Source organism: Rhipicephalus microplus, chromosome X, assembly GCF_043290135.1.
Source record: "Rhipicephalus microplus isolate Deutch F79 chromosome X, USDA_Rmic, whole genome shotgun sequence".
NCBI classification, from domain to species: Eukaryota; Metazoa; Arthropoda; class Arachnida; order Ixodida; family Ixodidae; genus Rhipicephalus; species Rhipicephalus microplus.
In genome coordinates, this window is record NC_134710.1 from 418831311 (window position 1) to 418837943 (window position 6633).

Below are 6633 nucleotides of genomic sequence, written 5' to 3' on the forward strand. Positions count from 1 at the left end.
CCACACTGCGGGAGTCAAATAAGGCACTCAGAATCACTTTGACATTGCTGTGCACTTTGCCAGCTTTGGTCTTGGTGACGTCAAATGCTTCTATTGCGATTACTGGGATTCGGTTTCCAAGTCATACCAGTAAAACCAAGACTCGTCACCAGTGATACTGGTGTTCATGAAATCAGGGTCACTGCTTGTGAAATCCAGCATGCCCTGTGAAACAAACAGAAAGTTGTTTTTACTTCACCATGAGCAGTTCTGACACAAATTTCGCCCACCTCTTTTATAATTTCCTGAATAGTCACACGACATTCCCCCAACATCACAGTGTTCACTTCATCAATGGCCTGGTCACTTTGGCATGTTGATGGTCGACCGGAGCATGGCTCGCTCTCCTCCGACGTGCAGCCATTTTTAAACCAGTTGTATTACCATTTCATCTGTGTGCGGCTCATTGCGTCGTCACCAAAAGCCATCTTGATCGTCCCAATGGTTTCCGCTTGGCTGTGACCCAGTCACTTCGTCATTTTCCTTGCAATGAAAAACCGATGAGAGCACTGCGCACTACCTCACTGAAACGCTTCATCTCAGTGACTGACGCTATTGGCAGGCAGGGAAAAATTCCCGCATGAGTACAAAGGTTCATGGTCTGCTGATGCAAGCTTCAAATCCGTCAGGTGCTCACAAAAAATAAGGTCAGATACTTTTCTAACAGACCTCGTACGAAAAACAGTGCGCGTTTCACGTTTTTTATAAACAAAACAACCTCGGCCAGATGGTGTACGTACACCATGCCTGAAGCACACCTTCGACAGAAACTAGTTCAACGGGACAATGTCAAGTATATTTGCACTGCAGCTGCATCCTTTCTCTCGTTGCATGCGGCGCACGTGCATTATCACAACAGGTGCACCAGATGTATGGAGATAGCCGCACAAATGTGCTACTGTGAAAAAGCACGTGTCACTGCACATGCTTCTGCACAAATACGAGCACAATGCTGAAGACGAAGAGATCTTGAACGGCAAGGTGAATCAAACAACTGACGCAGCAAACTGAAGACTTAAATACATGCACAATTTGTGAGCAACATATAGAGGAAGGGTGTGGCTGAAAGTTAATACCAACTAACTTTATTGATCGTTCAACTCGGTAGAGTAGGGGTACCGGTCCCCTTTCCTCTCCTTCTCCACGCCTCAGTTGGCGGAGCAGAGGAAGGGAAAAGAATTGATTGATTGATTGATTGATTGATATGTGGGGTTTAACGTCCCAAAACCACTATATGATTATGAGAGACGCCGTAGTGGAGGACTCCGGAAATTTAGACCCCCTGGGGTTCTTTAACGTGCACCCAAATCTGAGCACACGGGCCTACAACATTTCCGCCTCCATCGGAAATGCAGCCGCCGCAGCCGGGATTCGAACCCGCGCCCTGCGGGTCAGCAGCCGAGTACCTTAGCCACTAGACCACCGCGGCGGGGCGAAGGGAAAGGAATGCCGGTCTGCAACATGCTGGCAGTGCCACCAGCTGCGCTGTGGAGTTGAGCACACGTTATCTTGGATAACTAGTTCAAACGACTTACTGTTTATTCTGTACTGTTTATTCTGGCTCATTCTTTACATGAGCGCAGCAAGCTTTCTTGTTTTACAAGAGCACTAAACTGTAGACAATTATTACTGAAAGCCCTTTCTATGGCGACTTAGGACAAACTACAGAGTAAGCAATACCACGAGCTTAATCATCAGTTGGCGAACTATTATGACAGCCCTTCTGTTATCGAGTGCCCTCATTGACTTGCACAGGCACAATTCTCAAAAAAGCACTGATAAGATCTGGCATCTTTTACCATTGAAAAATGAGCCATCACAAGTATTCTTTAAGAAGAATATTGCAATGCGCATGTAAACACAGCGGCTTTTGTTGCCATCTAGAGCTTCAACACACATCTTCCTGAAAGTATTTATTCAATGTGCCTGTATACGAATAGTGCGCGAAATGGTACAGAAGTTTCACTGCAACTAGAGTGAATCATTTCTAGCCAAATGTAGGCGTTGAACCTCCAATAGTGACGATAGGTCAGCTTTTCTTCAAGCGATGAATTCTCTATTCAACTTCGTCGCTGAGCAGAACAAGCACCATATTTAACACATGCGGAACAAGCTCCACAGTTCAAATTAGTGTGGCGGCACATGGTATATCACACAGGCCACACTCCTCATTTGTCCGGTTGATCTCTGTCACGACCTCCCCGCTCCACTTGCCGAGAAACCAGTTATATCAGTTGCATGAGTGACGTGACACAACCAAGCTACTCCCAAATTGCTGGAATGGCTCCCTGATTTTGTGTGCGTCTTTTTTGCAGCAAACTATGCATTCAACGCAACACATGTTAGCACTCCACAAGCAACCACAGCATTCAGTGGTATTTCAAAATCAAAATAAAGCTTTTGTGACCTTATGCAAGCAACAATGCACACACTAATATTCCTGAATCTTGTGCACCCAGAGTGCAATAGGATGGGAAGGTGGGCTAGTTGGTAATTCATAATGATTCATCTTATTCCTGTTGACATGCGCACCCTTGTGCACCTATATGTCCTTCGAAAGTGAGAATAAACGAGTTGTTAGTTGAACACTCCTGTTGTGTGCCTCCTTTTTGCTTTGTGTTGAAATACGACCATTCGGTGGCTCTGACGCCAGCAACAGTTACGAAGGAAGGTGCGCATACGCCAGCAGCCCCAATTTCTAAGCATTTACTATCATAAGCCAGGGTTGCAAGATACATTTCTTTAATTGGGGAGGACACTTTCTTCTTCTAAAGGGGGGACCGGGCAAGCAAGTGCTCATTTTGTGCTACGCATGAATGACGAAAAAAAAATTGTGGGGGCGCGAGCCTGGAGTCCCACTCGCTGGCGGCAAGGTTATGTTTGGCATTGCATAAGCTGTTGCCAGACTTGAGGTCCGTGTTGCCAAACTGCCGCCGTATTTGAGGTGAAATTCTGCCGTTGTAGTGACTTTTCCATGAGAGATTTGTGTCGTCCGCGATGCATTTCACGAATGCATGAGTGACATTGGCAGTTTTACTTAACGGAACGCGTTGCAGAAGTCGGCACGCCATCTCTTGCTGTGTGCGCAGCTGTGCAAATAAAAGCTCGTGTCTCAGAGTTAGGGAAACGACGCATCATCCGCCGTGCATTTCGTGAGTGTGCGTGCGATGAACTTGTTCGCAAATGCGATGTTGGCGGTTTTAATTAAGCACGCGTTGCAGAAGTCGGGGCGCATTCTCTTGCTGTGTAATTAAGAGGTCGTGTCTCGATCAGTATTAGGGACGGCGCGCATGAATGTGGGGAAGTGAATTTGTGAGCCGCGTCGCCAAAGCACGAAATACCTCCGTAGCATTGCGTACCTAGCCGACTGCGCGCAACGACGCGTTTTCTGGGGAAACTGAATAGAGTCCGAATGATATGTCTTCTGCAGACACAGCTAAGGGAAGCGTAGCATCCCCGTCGTCACGCATGATCGACGCGGCACGATCAGCAGTGGAGAAAACCAACTTCTCAAATATGATCATCGGACACGATCAGAAAAGGGAAGCGCACCGGCTGCTGTGACTCTATTCAGTTTCTCCAGAAGATGCGTCGTTGTGCGCATTCGAATAGGTATATACGCACCGCTAAGGAGATATTCCATGCTTCGGCGACATGAGCGCGGCTTACAAATTCCCTTCCCCTAAAATACTGAGATGATCCGATTTCTTATTTATACAGCACAAGGTAGCCAGCTGGTCTAAAAACTAGCTAACATCCCTGTCCTTCCGCTTCATGTTTCCTCCTCCTTATTTGCACAGTTACGCACGCAGCAAGAAACCCCCCCCCCCGCCCCGAATTCTGCAACACGCGGTTCATTCCTTTAATTGAAACGGTCAACGTCGCAAACGCGAGATGCACGGCAGGCGACATGCACCACGGACGACACAAAGCACTCACATAGAAGTCACAACTACAGGGGCAAATTTTTCTGCCAAATCTGGTAGCAGTCTGGCGACTGAGATATGCAACGCCAAACAGAACCTTTAGGCTTAGGTCACAGGGTCGTAGCCCCCGCTGGCTACGACCCTGTGACCTAAGCCTAACGTGCCTGCTAACGTCAAGCACAGTGATTAATTACCTGTGCCTCCTTCGCAGCCGTAGTTACCAACTTTTTTACCGGCAGATGCGGCTATCGGGACTTTTTTACCCGCAGATGCGGCTTTCGGGCCGACATGGCTAGGTTCGCTTGACACCCGGTGCCGTGGTTGACAGTTATGCTGTGAACTACCTCGCAATGAGCGGCCTGACCCTCACTGCCACCTTGATGCTCGGCATGCTGAATTGTTGTTCAGTTACCGGCGGTAGAATCAATAAAAGACCTCGCTCCAAAGAGAACAAGCTTTCCAGGGTAGGACATCCGAAAGAAAATCAGTGACACCTTTTCGATGTTGTTGTTGTTGTTCTCCTATTGTTAGTGGCGCATACCCACTGTGGGGGATTGGCCAAGAATCGAGTGGTTTCAAAATTTACTTTTCTGTTTGAATTGATGGAGGTTTAACAGAAAGATTACCGATAACCTAGAAAAGTGTGGTGCTTCATGTATTGCATACATTATTTACAGAAACAAATTTATTCTTAGAATAGAGCAATAATCTGATTTTATACGTGTATAAGTATGTGGACCTGTTAGGATAATGAAACTGGCTAATTAGTCAACCTATTAGTTTCATCAATAGAGTCCCGGACAGCCGCGCATACTGTCGCACTAGAGAAACCAGAAATGGAAGCTCCAAAAGACAAAATGACAGGCAGAGATAAGTCCATACCAATACCACGTAAAGGTATTTCTAATCGGGTTTTTCGTAATGTGTTAAACCGCCTGCAGGTCAAAAGGAAATGGTCTATTGTTTCCAGTTCATTACAGAATGCACACAGTGGCGAAGGTGCCTGAACACCTGTGTTTATGGAAATTTAGATTTGGTACCCAGCAACGCAGCCTAGTGATAGCTACTTCTTGTTTTCGAGTGCGGCAAAAGTCTCTTCGCCAGAGATATAATAAATGGCGATATTCTGTATAGTTTGTTAGTGCTGAACCTTTAAAGACTTGCATAAGCGTACGTCTGCGGAATTGATCAGAACTCACATAAACATATGATGCACAGAGCGGTATTGGTTCGCTGATTGACGACTTAGCTAAGGAATCGGCTATTTCATTTAGAAACAAACTTTTATGTCTAGGCACCCAAACTAATCGTACTTTTCTCAAATGCGCAGGTAGTAGTTGACGGAACGCCTTTGTTACGTGATTATCAGCACCAACAGCAAGTGCCGCACAGAGAGATAGGGAATCTGTTATTATTACAGCTGATGTGATTGCTGTATCTAACTTGCGTAAGGTGAGCACCACTGAAAGAATCTCAGCCACAAAAAGGGCTATGAAATCGGGTAGTCGAAGGGAATAAATCTAATTTAAAATCAGGCTGAAAATACCAACCCCTGACTTTTCGTCGTATGGCGATGCGTCTGTAGCAATAATAACGTTCGTTGTAATACGGTGCAGGGGATCTTGTAGTAAACCATCCAAAATATTATAGGGAAGTATTTTGGCATTATTAGGAAAACTGTCATCGAATTGAATTTCCACCGGGGTGTACAGCCTCCTATAACGAAAGAACAGGAGCAGTAAATGACGTCACACGAGCTCCGAAGAAAGCAACCCGCTTTACGTTTATTACTCTGCCAAATAAACAAACAATCATAATAATTTTATTATCTGAGTTTACCCAAATATAAGCTTGTTAATTGCTTTATTTCTAATCATTTATATGCTAACATTTTTTAATATTTATTCCTTGTGGCTTTGAAAATTAAAATATAATCCCGAGGCGAATCTTACGCTATAAAAGTAATACTTTGAAATAATTAGTGGGTACTGTAAGCAAAAGTTAGCCGAGATGGGAGTTTCTCCAGCACATGAGCCCACAAAACTCCCCTGCCCCAATTATTTACTCCCTGGTAGGGAGTGAACTCGGCACATGTCATCGTAAAACGCCCCCTCCTTAATCACAGAGTTTATGAACGACATGACCTTGTTAAACTCCCCAGAGAGTTTCAGGTCACGTGGTTACAAACTCCCTAAAGGAGCTATAAAAACCTTCTTTGGGCGTGACGTGTGTGTGTGTGTGTGCGCGCGCGCGCGTGTGTGTGTGTGTGTATGTGTGTGTACGGGCATATGTTTGTACGTCGGTGTGAAACACATGTGCTTTGTGTGGCTAACCGTGTAAGCATCTGCCAACAGGCAACGAAATTATAAGTGCAGCGAAGAATAGCAATGACCAGTTGGTATTTACTGTGAACAATGCCATATACTTCGCACCGTTAAACCACGCTGCACATCGGTCCGATTCCTCAACGAAACGTCGTGAATGCCGCGCTTCGAAGGGCCGAGTAACAAAAAACTTCGAAGAATAAATTAATGGTAGCAAAAGTAAGCTGTTACGACCGTCAGCGGCTGCTCCTGGAGTTTCACCATCAGAAACTTCGAAGTGGTCTGAAGTAGGCTTCGCTCGACTACGGCAGGCTGGCCGGCAACCGGTCTGAGAGTTGCGCCGG